Source organism: Moschus berezovskii, chromosome 16, assembly GCF_049115385.1.
Source record: "Moschus berezovskii isolate FMDL1 chromosome 16, NW_MosBer_1.0, whole genome shotgun sequence".
Lineage (NCBI taxonomy): Eukaryota > Metazoa > Chordata > Mammalia > Artiodactyla > Moschidae > Moschus > Moschus berezovskii.
The window spans coordinates 54,769,719-54,782,930 of NC_142475.1; the positions used below are offsets into that span (position 1 = coordinate 54,769,719).

The 13,212-nt window shown below is 45.5% G+C and overlaps 1 long non-coding RNA gene across 1 annotated transcript; it reads left to right on the forward strand.

Annotated features, from left to right (window-relative positions):
* The first annotated feature begins 2,015 nt into the window (after window positions 1–2,015).
* On the forward strand, window positions 2,016–6,685 carry LOC129560098 (uncharacterized). The gene is made up of 3 exons (XR_008686696.2): window positions 2,016–2,148; window positions 4,262–4,499; window positions 6,243–6,685. It is a non-coding gene; the product is annotated as an uncharacterized LOC129560098 (long non-coding RNA).
* The last annotated feature ends 6,527 nt before the right edge of the window (window positions 6,686–13,212 follow it).

The following is a 13,212-nucleotide window of genomic DNA, read 5'->3' on the forward strand; positions in this document are numbered from 1 at the left end:
CTGAAAGATCAGCTGTTATCCTTATGGGGATCCCCTTGTGTGTTATTTGTTGTTTTTCCCTTGCTGCTTTTAATATTTTTTCTTTGTGTTTGATCTTTGTTAATTTGATTAATATGTGCCTTGGGGTATTTTGCCTTGGGTTTATCTTGTTAGGGACTCTCTGTGTTTCTTGGACTTGGGTGATTATTTCCTTCCCCATTTTAGGGAAATTTTCAACTATTATCTCCTCAAGTATTCTCTCATGGTCTTTCTTTTTGTCTTCTTCTGGGACTCCTATGATTCGAATGTTGGGGCGTTTAATATTGTCCCAGAGGTCTCTAATATTGTCCTCATTTCTTTTAATTCTTTTTTCTTTTTCCATCTCTGTTTCATTTATTTCTACCATTCTATCTTCTAGCTCGCTTATCCTGTCTTCTGCCTCCATTATTCTACTGTTTGTGCCCTCGAGAGTGTTTCTGATCTCATCTATTGTATTATTCGTTATATATTGACTCTTTTTTATTTCCTCTAGTTCCTTATTGAACATTTCTTCCATCTTCTCAATCCTTTTCTCCAGTTTATTTATCTGTAACTCCATTTTGCTTTCCAGATTTTGCATCATTTTCACAATTAAAATTCGAAATTCTTTATCGGGTAGGTTCCCTATATCTTCCTCTTTTGGTTGTGTTGGTGGGCATTTATCCTGTTCCTTTACTTGTTGGGTATTTCTCTGCCTCTTCATCTTGCTTATATTGCTGTGTTTGGGGTGGCCTTTCCGTCTTCTGACAGTTTGTGGAGTTCTCTTTATTATGTAGTTACCTCGTTGTGTGTGGGGTTGGATGGGTGACTTGTCAAGGTTCCCTGGTTAGGGAAGCTTGAGTCGATGTTCTGGTGGGTGGAGCTGGATTTCTTCTCTCTGGAGTGCAATGAAGTGTCCAGTAATGAGTTTGAGATGTCACTGGGTTTGGGGTGGCTTTGGGCAGCCTGTATATTGAAGCTCAGTGCTATTCTCCTGTGTTGCTGGATAGTTTGTGTAGTACGTCTTTCACTGAAACTTGTTGACCCTTGGGTGGTGCCTGGTTTCAGTGTATGTATGGAGGCATTTGATGAGCTCCTATCAATTAATGTTCTCTGGAACAGGAGATCTCTGGTGTTCTCAGGATTTGGCCTTAAGCCTCTGCCTCTGGTTTTCAGTCTTCTTCTTGCAGTAGGCTCAAGGCTTCTCCCTCTGTTACTTCCAAGGCAGTTCCTTCTGTTGAAAAAGCTCTTCTGTTTTCTGGTCTCCTCAGTGTCTAATTTCCGTCCTGACACCAGGATGCGGTGGTGGACACTTTTTTTTTCCCCCCCGGCTCACCTATTCAGTCCTGCTATGGGGAGGGAGGAACAGGTAACAAATATCCCTGGCGTCTGTGGGGAGTGCTTGCGGTGTCTTGGCTACACTGGGAATGTTCCCGCTCGAGGCGTGTGTGCTTTCCCTGTTTATGCTGCTCAGGCTTTAGTTTGCTCTGCTGCGAGCTGTCCGCGGCTGGCGCTGGGTTGCATGCACTTCCCAGGTCTGAGCGGCTCAGGTTCAGGTCCTCGGGTACTCGACAAAGGCGCAGACTTGGCTGGGCCTGCGTTTTGTGCCTTCCCCGGTCCGAGCAGCTCAGGTGACCAGGCGTTTGGCGAGCGGGTCGCTGCGACTTATCGCCTTCCCGGTCCCTGCTGCTCGGTTTTCTGGGAGTACAACCGGTGCACTTTCTCAGGCGGATATCGATCGGCCCAAACCCAAGAAGTCCTGGCCAGCAAGGAAGCCTGCCTGCAGCTTGGCACGGGAAGCCTCTCTGGGGCCGCGGCTGCCCCCGCCCCGCCGCTGGCTGCCCTCCCCGCCGTGTCAGCGGGGCTGGGGGCTGGGCTGCCCACTGCCGGCTCGCTCAGCTCCGCGCCCGGTTCTGTGGGCGGGGCTGGCCGAGTCCTGGCTTGGGGATTTTCGCAGGCTTTTTCCAGCCCTCTCGCCCTTCAGCTGCAGCCTCTGCTCTGGTATCTTAAGTTCGCACCCTCAGTTTGCCCTGGGGCGTTCAAGCCCGGTTCTCCCTCTAAGCGCCTCCTTGCCCAGCCCCCGCCTGCTAGTGAGGGGCGTGGGCGTCTGCGCCGCTTCTCCGCTGAGAGTTTCCTCTGGGCACTTAGTCTGTGAGTTTTAATTATTTATGTCTTTTGTCTCCCAGTTATGCGGCCCTCTGAGATTCCACTCGCCAGTGTTTCCAGGTGTTTGGAAACTTCTCTCTCTTTTATTTTTAAAGCCTCCCTTCTAGGGATGGAGCTCCATCCCTCCCTCTTTTGTCTCTCTTTTTATCTTTTTATCTATTTCCTACCTCCTTTCGTGGACTATGGGCTGCTTTTCTGAGTGCCTGATGTCCTCTGCCGGTATTCAGAAGTTTTTTTGTGGGATTTATTCAGCGTTCAAATGTTCTTTTGTTGATTTTGTGGGGAAGAAAGTGGCCGCCCCGTCCTATTCCTCCGCCATCTTCCCGTGCTCCTGTCCACCCTGGGTCTTAATAACACGAGACTCTTTAGAAGGTTAAAGGTCCTAGGCCTCAACTGTTCAATCACCTACACCAGGCAGCACTTAAAGACAGACAGGTAACAACTGCATGCAAGGATGGCACGCGGCATCTTATGTTATGCAGAAGGAGAGAGTGAAGGCAGGCAGCGTCTTCTGGCTAAGGAGTCACGTTGCCATTTTCCTTCTGGGTCTGTAGATTTAGGGACAGTCCAGCCCAGTTTTCAACTCCCCAGGTGGCTCTAGTGCTAAAGAACCCACTCGCCAACACAGGTAGACTGAGACACAGGTTCGATCCCTGGGTCAGAGAGATCCCCTGGAGGATGGCATGGCAACCCACTCCAGTATTCTTGCCTGGAGAATCCCATGGACAGAGGGACCTGGTGGGCTACAGTCCATGGGGTCGCAGAGTCAGACACAACTTAGCGACTTAGCACACAGCCCTGTCTGTTTCTCTAAGGACAGAGATGCAGCCTGACCGGAGCGTCCTTCCCGGGCCTCCCCACACACTTGTCTCACACACTCCGGGGCAGCCTTTTGTGCTCTCTCCACACCCACCGCCCCCCACTGTTTCCCCAGCCCCCCTGTTGCCCTAGAAGGTTCAGAGGGACGGTGTACTCTGCCTTATTTTCTGTAAAGCAACCTAAGCGTCATCACGGCCTGCTGGCCTGAGGACAGGCACTTTTCAGGGTCCTTTTGCTGAAGAATAAAGGGTTGGAGAGGAAGGAGAGCTTCAGGAGAAAAGAGGCTTTCCCTGGGAGGAGGCCAGCTCAGGCCCTCCCAAGCGCCAGGCCTCTGGGAGTGGCCGGAGGCAGGCCCCCGTCACCTGCCAGAGAGAGATGGGAGAGCAGCAGAGACTCGCAGTGAGCGAGCTCAGGGAGCAGAGTGCCAGAGAGAAGACAAAGCAGGGACTTTGCCCTGAAGAAAAAGAAAATCCTTCGGGCCCACCAGCCCCGACCTCCCCAGAAACCCACTCAAAGCAGACCCGACCCCAGGGGCAGAGCCTGGCTCAGCCCACACGAAGGACGCAGCCTCCCCGCAGCCCCAGCCTGGCCGGCAGGCACGGGCGTCCCCTTATATTCCTGCTGCGCTCCCCACAATCAGCAGTAACGACGCCAGCCTGGACTGGGTGTGCTCCTCACGCTCCTCTGCCACAGGCGGAGGGGGCCTTCTAGAAGCTCAGAGCTCACTTCCAGCACCGGGCCCACGTGGAGATGGAGGTGGGGAGGCAGACTCTGAACAGGTCTCAGTAGTCCAGCAGCTTCTCTCAACAAGAAAATCTTTCATTTGCAACACCTGCGGCTCTCTTACAGAACTGAGGAAGGGGGTTCATCTTTCGCATGAAGGCTCATTGACAGGGCAAAGAATATCACTTCGGTTTCACAGGGAAAATCTTAATTTGTGGAGTTGGTGTGTGACCCTGGCCTCAGTGAGTTGATAGCATTTGATGGTGTTACATGGTCATGTTTGACACGGAATAAATTCTCTGAGTTTCCCTAAAACGTCTACCGCTGCTGGAGAAATACCTTTCAAATATGCTCTAACATTTCAAAAACATTAACAAAATCTGGCATCCTTCAATTCCTATCATGTACGTCGTGTTAATAAAAGAAATCTACTCATGGAATTTAAATTTAGCAACTTCTTGTGAGAAATTAGTATAACATTCTTGTGGTTTTGTATAGCACCATTGATCATGAATTTTATTTTTAACTTGCTTTTATTGGTGTTTTAATTCTCCAGGAGACTTGGAAGGTAGAACTGAGGACCCAGAGGATGTAAGGCTGGCAGAGGGCTCTGCACACCTTTCCTGTGCTACCACAGCGGCCCTGGCGTCCTCATAAGACAGACCACATACACGTTGAAGGATGTAAGACTCAAAGGGAGAGCCCCCTACAACAACCCAGGAAATGTTGCTTCCTACTCTTAAAAGACATCACCAAGCAGAGCTGATGTGCCATGAACATACGTGGCTCAGATGGTAAGGAGTCTGCCTGCAATGAGGGAGACCCGGGTTCAATCCCTGGATAGGGAAGATCTCCTGGAGGAGGAAAGGGCAGCCCACTCCAGTATTCTTGCCTGGAAAATCCCACGGATGGAGGAGCCTGGCAGGCTACAGTCCGTGGGGTCGCAAACAGACACGACTGAACGACTTCACTCACTCACACATTCATTAATCACAGAGGGAAGTCTTAATATTGTGAGGGTTTGTCCTCACACTGCATCCTGAATCCTGGTCAGAACAGGATGCAGGCATATGAATCCATCATTCTCTCAGGAGGTTTAGGGATGTATTTAGTGCATCTGTGGAGCACACGGGACAAACTTATATTCCCACTAAAGAGAAGGGTATACGTGTATTTAATGTTTTGGTTCTAGAAGACATCCATCAAACACCAGTCCCAACGTGGTTCGTGAACACAGCACCCATTCATGACCACAGAGTCCGTGGCTGTGTCTGGAGGTTGCAGTCATGAAATTAAAAGACACTTACTCCTTGGGAGGAAAGTTATGACCAACCTTGATAGTATATTAAAAAGCAGTGACATTACTTTGCCAACCAAGGTCCGTCTAGTCAAGGCTATGGTTTTTCCCATGGTCATGTATGGATGTGAGAGTTGGACTGTGAAGAAAGCTGATCGCCGAAGAATTGATGCTTTTAAACTGTGGTGTTGGAGAAGACTCTTGAGAGTCCCTTGGACTGCAAGGAGATCCAACCAGTTCATCCTAAAAGAGATCAGTCCTGAGTGTGTTCATTGGAAGGACTGATGTTGAAGCTGAAACTCCAATACTTTGGCCACCTGATGTGAAGAGCTGACTTATTTGAAAAGACCCTGATGTTGGGAAACATTGAAGGCAGGAGAAGAAGGGGATGACAGAGGATGAGATGGTTGGATGGAATCACCGACTCAATGGATATGGGTTTGGGTGAACTCCGGGAGTTGTTGATGGACAGGGAAGCCTGGTGTCCTGTGGTCCATGGGGTCGTGAAGAGTCGGACACAACTGAGTGACTGAACTGAACTGAACTGAAGCACATGTCTACAGAGGGTGATATGTAGTATGTTTGACAAAATAAAAACTTCATGGGCCTTAAAATTTTATACTGCATACTTCTGTTGCAGCTCATCTGCCTAGTGTCCACAGAATTCAATAATGAGTCATTCTGAATTCTAAGAATCACTGTACACTTGGCAAAAGCGATTGTGTACAGGATCCTTCTGGATAATTTAGGTTGAATGTGATGTCGTACGTTTTGACCAAAATAATTCATTCAGGAACATTTTGATCTCATTACCCTTCCCTCTGCCCTACACTCCAGTCATACTAAAGTAGCTGAATTTTTACAAGCTGTTTTCCTTCGGGGCATCTGATTCAAGCAGTTTATTCTGAGTGATACATCTCTTTTGCCAAGAACCCGAGAAGTAAGGGCACGGGCGGTATATGAGGTTACAATTGAACCAACGGGAACCTAGAAGCAAATTGAGGATTCACCACTCTTCATCTAGCACCAGCCCTCAGATGGAGCCTTAAATGTATTGTCTCATACAAGCCTGGGTGTGTCGAGTTATGCACTGCAGACTGATCAGTGAGAATAACCTTTGGGATCATCAAAGCCAGTAGTCTCCTAACTGAAATATTTTTTCCAGTAGAACTTTTTAATTTTTTTCAAATGAAACCTGCACATAGCCTCACTAACTCACATACTTGCATGTGATTTGTAGGTAACCTGCACAGCAATGACTCCGCCTGCGCTAACAGCAAAGTGCCCTGCTGGAGATTCATCACGCTGTCTTCAGGGAGCTGACCAGGTCTGCAGGAAGAGCTGAGGGAGGCTTCTGGGGCCAAGTTTCTCTTCTTCTAGGAGAGAAAACTAATACAAGACGCTCTCCCTTCTCCCCTTGGATCTGGTGTTCATACGTGACCCATGGAATTACTGCAGCAGACTTTCTCTGAAGCTAAGAACAAAGTCACAGAGTTCACGGCAATGTGAAGAGAGAAAAAAAATACACTAGTGTTTGATAATCTGATTGAGTCACTGAACCAAGCAACGACGAAGTCCCGTATTACCTTTGGACTTGAAAATATGCAGTTGTCCATGCCTTCGATGTTAAAGGTGGGCCTTGCTGCTGCTGCTAACTCGCTTCAGTCGTGTCCGACTCTGTGTGACCCCATAGATGGCAGCCCACCAGGCTTCTCCGTCCCTGGGATTCTCCAGGCAAGAACACTGGAGTGGGTTGCCATTTCCTTCTCCAATGCATGAAAGTGAAAAGTGAAAGTGAAGTCGCTCAGTCATGTCCGACCCTCAGCTACCCCATGAACTGCAGCCCACCAGGCTCCTCCATCCATGGGATTCTCCAGGCAAGAGTACTGGAGTGGGGTGCCATTGCCTTCTCCAAAAGTTGGGCATTGGGGGTCTACTTTCAAGGAGCCTGGATCATCCTCACTGGGAAAATCACTCCTGGGGACCTGTTTGCTGCTGTTCCTCCTGTGAGCTCCTGAGGTGCCTTTGAAGAGCTTCGGGACTCGAAGAAATAAAGTTTGAAAACCTTCTGAGATGTTCCAAACCTTCTTATAAATGTAACAAGATGAAAACGTTATTTACAAGAATTTATGAGGTAGGTGATTGACCATACACTATCTTCAGTAAGTTTTTTCTAAAAAAGAAATACTGGTTAACTTTCAGTTTCTTTACCTTACGATTAGCATAAGTGTGAATATTGTGAAGACTTCTAAGTCATTTAGTTGTGAGCAGCTTTGCTTTATTTTATGTCTATAGGTTATTTTGTCTCTTTATATTTTTATTAATGGTGTTTGATTTAATTCACTGTGGTCAGAGCCAATGAGCTATATCTTGGTTATTTCAAACTTGTTGAGATTTATTTGTGATCTAGTGCCTGGTCAAAATTCCAAATGTTTCATTTGCATATGAAATAAATTTCAGATTAGGTATGTTAATACACTATCCTTTTGTATATTTTATTAATTTGTTTCACTCTGAGAGGAAAACTTAAATCTGTGAATGAGGCTTAAAAGTGGTCTGCAGTAGCAGAATGCCTACCCTTTTAATCTGAGTTTTTTCAGGAGCTTATTTAGTATATTCAATATTTTAAACAAGTTCATGTATTCAACAATATTGGCCAAACCCTTTACTGTGTGCTCATAATGTATCAGACAGTAATGGTCAAAACTGAACAAGAAAAATAACCTGCCAAGAGGGATCTTTCATTGCAGGAGGAAAAATCTGAGTCATGAACGAAATGCCGTAATATAATTGGTGATCTCAAGGAGAGGGAGGAAGTAGGGGGTGGGGGACAGGAGGATGACTCATAAGGTGTTTAGAGAAACGTAGAATAGCATAGGCAGGGATCCATTACTGTCTTATGCCTTGGAGGAAACAGCATATTGTGGTAGCTTCTGGAAGGAGGTGACACTGATTTGAATTTAAATCAGGAGTGGGAGATAGATTCATAGTACAGCCACTTTGGGGAATGAAAAAGAGAAAGTAAATTGCAGAGAAGAACACAGCATGTCCTCTCGCCTTCCTTTAGAAAAGCATTTTAATTTCATACCTGAAAATTATCAAAGTTCCAAAAAGGAAGACTGATTAAGAGAATTAAAAACCAAGTCACGGTTTGGGAGAAAATATTTGTGAAGCATGTATCTGATACACAACTTGCATTTAAAATATACAAAGAACTCTTAAAACTCAAAAATAAACACCCAAGTTTTGGCAAAATTGGCAAAAGAGCTGAACAGACACTTTACCAAAGATGACATAGAGACGGCAAATAAGCATATAAAAAAGATGGAAAGTATCATAGGTCATTAGAGAATTGTAAAGTGAAATGAAAAGATACCACCACAAACACATTTGAATGGCTAAAATCTGAAGAGCTAACAATACCAAATGATGACAGGGATGCGGAACAAAGGGAACTTTCCTTCGTTGTTGGTGGAAATGCAAAATGGCACAGCCCTTTTGGAAGACCGGTGGGCAGTTTTTAACACAGCTAAACATAGTCTTATGAGTCAGCAATTGTGCTCCTAGTTATTTTTTTCAAATGACTTGAATACTTAGGTCCACACAAAAACCTACACACAGAGGTTTAGATCAGTTTTATTTACCCGTCACTAAAAACTGGAGACAACCAAGATGTCCTTCAGAAGATGAATAGATGAGGCAACTGTGGTACACCCATACAGTGTATCCCTAAGTGTGTTACTTAGCAACAGAAGGAATGAACCATCACGCCATGAGAAAACATGGGAAAATGCCTGCTGCTAAGTAAAAGGGAAGTGATGACCAACCTAGACAGCATACTAAAAAGCAGAGACATTACTTTGCCAACCAAGGTCCATCTAGTCAAGGTTATGGTTTTTCCAGTGGTCGTGTATGGATGTGAGAGTTGGACTGTGAAGAAAGTTGAGCACAGAAGAATTGATGCTTTTGAACTGTGGTGCTAGAGAAGACTCTTGAGAGTCCCTTGGACTGCAAGGAGATCCAACCAGTCCATCCCAAAGGAGATCAGTCCTGGGTGTTCACTGGAAGGACTGATGCTGAAGCTGAAACTCCAATACTTTGGCCACCTGATACGAAGAGCTGACTCATTTGAAAAGACCATGATCCTAGGAAAGATTGAGGGCAGGAGGAGAAGGGGATGACAGAGGGTGAGATGGTTGGATGGCATCACCGACTTGATGGACATGAGTTTGAGTGAACTCCGGGAGTTGGTGATGGACAGGGAGGCCTGGTGTGCTGCGGTTCATGGGGTTGCAAAGAGTCGGACACGACTGAGTGACTGAACTGAAGTGAAAGGGGCTAAATAGTGTCTTACTTTAATCACATAACATTCAGACAAGCAAACCATAAAGAATGTAGAAAGAATGGTGGTCTCCAGGAGTTCAGAGAAAGGAGAAGGGTGAACAGATGAAGCAGGGATTTTTAGGGCAATTAAACTATTCTGCATGATGCTGTACTGGTGGTAGGTTTATGACATGATATATTTATTCAAACATATTTTCACTGCACAACACAGAGTGCACTTTCATGTAAGATATGGTCTTTAGTCAGTACAAATGTATCAGTATTCATTCTTTAATTGTAACAACTGTACCACAGTAATTCAAACTGTTAATAGAGGTAATTTGTGCAGGGGAGAGAGAAAGCATGGGAACTCAATTTATCAGAAAATCTATTGATTTATTCAATAAATGTAAAACTGTTCTAAAATGGTCTATTAGCTAAAAAAAAGTCTAATCTAAAACATCTAGAAGAATGTTACAAAGCAAAGGAAGTAAGCGAGGAGTTGAGAAATAGCACGTGGGCAGATGAGTTGCTGGGAGTATCTGGTGGGTGTGAACAGGGTCAGGTAGATGCAGGAGTTGGGGTGCCTACCAGTAATTCCACGTGGTTGGACCATAAGTTACAAGGCAGAGAAGTCATGAGTGACGGGCTGGGGAAAACCGACAGAGGCCAGTCCATGGATCTGGTTTGGAGAATGAATTCTATCCTGGAGGTAATGGATTTTAAACATGGAGATATAAAGTTTGTCTCCTGGGATGGTGTGGACAATGCCCATATGGCTCATCACACAAGGCTGCAGTGTGGGCCCAATCAGACCATGTCTGTGGAATGCTGACCCAGATCTAGTTGTCAGTAAATGGCCTGTTGCTTCTGTAGGAGCCTCAGGGTCTTGGTCCCTCAAGGGAGGATCAAAAAGTCCTTAGACATCTAATCTTCCATGTCTAAATTTCTGCTTGTGATAATGTCCACCCAAGTCTGAGGCCTATCAAATCACTTTTATGGTGTAATCAATAACAATGAGAGGTGGACAGTCCTGGACCGTAACTGGACTCTCTGGCTCCTCCAAGAGATGCTAGAAACAGCCTCATCCACTCAAGATAACCTGGATCAGAGCAAAATTCTAGAAAGTTAAACTCACAGTGTGGAATTGTAGTAGAACCATGCTGTCTGAATGACACAGTGTGTGTAAAGTCTTGAGAAAAACAACAACCAAAAGAAGTGGACAAAAAGCCCGATGTATCATGACTATCTGGAGGAAGGCTTATTTTATTCAACAAAATTAGTTTGCATTAACATAGCTATAAAAACAGTGGACAATTAATCGGGGTATAAAGTAAAATAATAATATTTATTGAGCACTTTCTACATGCTAGGCACTTGACTGTCACTTCCCTCATTTCTATAGTTAAAGATGACTTTGCAGAGAATTGAACTCATGTAATTTGCTCAAGAGCTTCCCAGGTGGCCCAGTGGTAAAGAATCCACCTGCAATGCAGGAAACCTAGGTACAATACCTGGGTCATGGCGATCCTCTGGAGGTGGAAATGGCAACCCACTCCAATATTCTTGCCTGGGAAATCCCATGGACAGAGGAGCCTGGTAGGCTGCAGTTCATGGCGTTGCAAAGAGTTGGACATGACTTAATGACTGAGCCAAACCATGCAGGAAGCAGAAGCAAGATAGAAACACAGGAGGCTCACCTCAGACGTCCTGTTCTGATCACAGTGCATTTCTGTCCCCAGCTCCACCAGAAAATAACCTACAATAAAATACAACATCAAATTTCATTAATTCCAGGAAGATGTTAACTTTTCAGGAGTGGAGTGTTGTGAGAATACCTTTCTGGACAGACAGAAGTAGGTTCAAGTTCTGGCTCTGCTGTACTCCAGCTCTGGGAAAAGTACGGAAACTCCATAAGCTTCGGTACTTCAGTGCAGAGTCTTTACTTGAACGAAACGTGATAAGATAAATAAAATGTCTAGCACCCAGTGCTTCACACACTCTATTCATGTTAGCTCGGCTCTCACCATTTAATTTTTCATGACTTGGTCTCCCGAATGGCTTTTCTCAGCGTGAGGGAATGAACTGATTATTTAGACAGCGCTAGTCTCCCCGTGAAACTGAATAAACAGGTACTCAATTTCAAGTCACAAGCTTGGTCAATATGAGTCATCCTGCAGAACGAGATAAACTCTTGGAGAACCTGTAAGTTCTGTTCTTTAGTTATATAAAGCTATCGACCAGAGTTTGAGTTCATGAAGTTCATTTTCTGAGCCAGCAGCTGGCTTCCCCCTCTCATATCTGTGCAGTTCATGCAAAATTCCTCTTTGATGACTTTGTTTTTATGGCTTCTATTGATGACCGTGTAATGAGATGGTTATTAATATCCTAAACTGCTTACCTGGATGGCACATCAATGATAACTCACCGAGTAAACAAAAACAAGATGTCTCGGTTGGTGAGCTCAGAAGTACACATCCTATAGACCTCTGGCATCTGGGTAGGGGGCACCTCCTATGTGCAGTGCCAGCCCCAGCCTTGGCTCTCTTACTCCGACCTATGCTGTCAGAGCTCAAGCTGCTACACCCATGGAGAGCTGCTACCCTGCATGGGACAGGGTGACAACTTGAGAGTTCTAAAAGCAAGGGTTATAATTGTGCAGGGCAATGTCCAGACCTCCTCTTGCTGCTATTAAGGGTCAGATACTCATTTCTCCATCGCATCACTCAGGAAACTTGGCACCTGTGTTAGGCTATTTTGCACAAGTGAAACAGGAGGATGGCACAAGTTATACAGGAAGAAGAATGACACATACCAATACCTATTTGAAGAAGGCAGGGTTTTTCTATTTATTTCTTGATGTATCACAAGTATATAAAAGAGAGCTTGGCAATAACAGAGTCTCTGCCCTGTATGATATATTCCTGGGACTCTAAGATATACGTCCCTGGTGGTCCAGTGGTTAAGAGTCCACCTGGCAATGCAAGGGGCACAGGTTCAATCCCTGGTCTGGGAAGATCCCACATGCAGCAGAGCAACTAAGCCCTTGCTACAACTACTGAGGCAGATGTGCCCTAGAGCCTGTGCTCTGCAACATGAGAACGCACCACAATGAGAAGCCCTCACGCCGCAACTAGAGAGTAGCCCCTGCTCACTGCAACTAGAGGAAGCCCGTGTACAGCCATGAAGACCCAGTGCAGCCAAAACACAAAATAAATAACATTAAAAAGAAAAAGATGTGTTCCCAATGCCTGACATGTAACGAACACTCTGTTATCACACAACCCCGTCACCATTGCTGGAACCATCTCTAAGAAACAACCAGAGAACAACGATGCTACAGATGAACCTCTAATCATACTCACTCTTAATTGCTTCTCCAGCCCTGGAGACTTCACTTAAGCACATTATTAAAATATTCTCATTAACTTGCATCATCAATATGCCCTTCATCTGTTATTCACGTGCTTTAGTTCTGCAGCCTGGTCTGGAGGAAGCAGGTACCGTGGGGATTATACTACCCGTGGTTGAAAACTGCTTTTTTCTGACCCTTCCCTTCTCTTTCTCCCCATCAGTGCAGAGCTAGTTTACTTTCTCTTTTTCACTGGCATGGACCACTTTCAAAGCTTTCTCATCGCTTATATTACTTCTGATTCATTTTCCCCGCAATGAAATAGAGTTTCCTGGTTGCCTTCTAAACAATGTGCTGATTGCACCACTTTTCCTTACTGGGCTTAGCATCACCTTCGGAATCCAAACTTTCTTTAGAGACAGTGATTCTTCTCTGCCTAATGCCAGAGGTGTTATTGGGCCCTGTGTATCTCCTAGTTGCTCTTTGTGACCCCTTGGACTGTAGCCTGCCAGGCTACTCTATCCATGGAATTCTC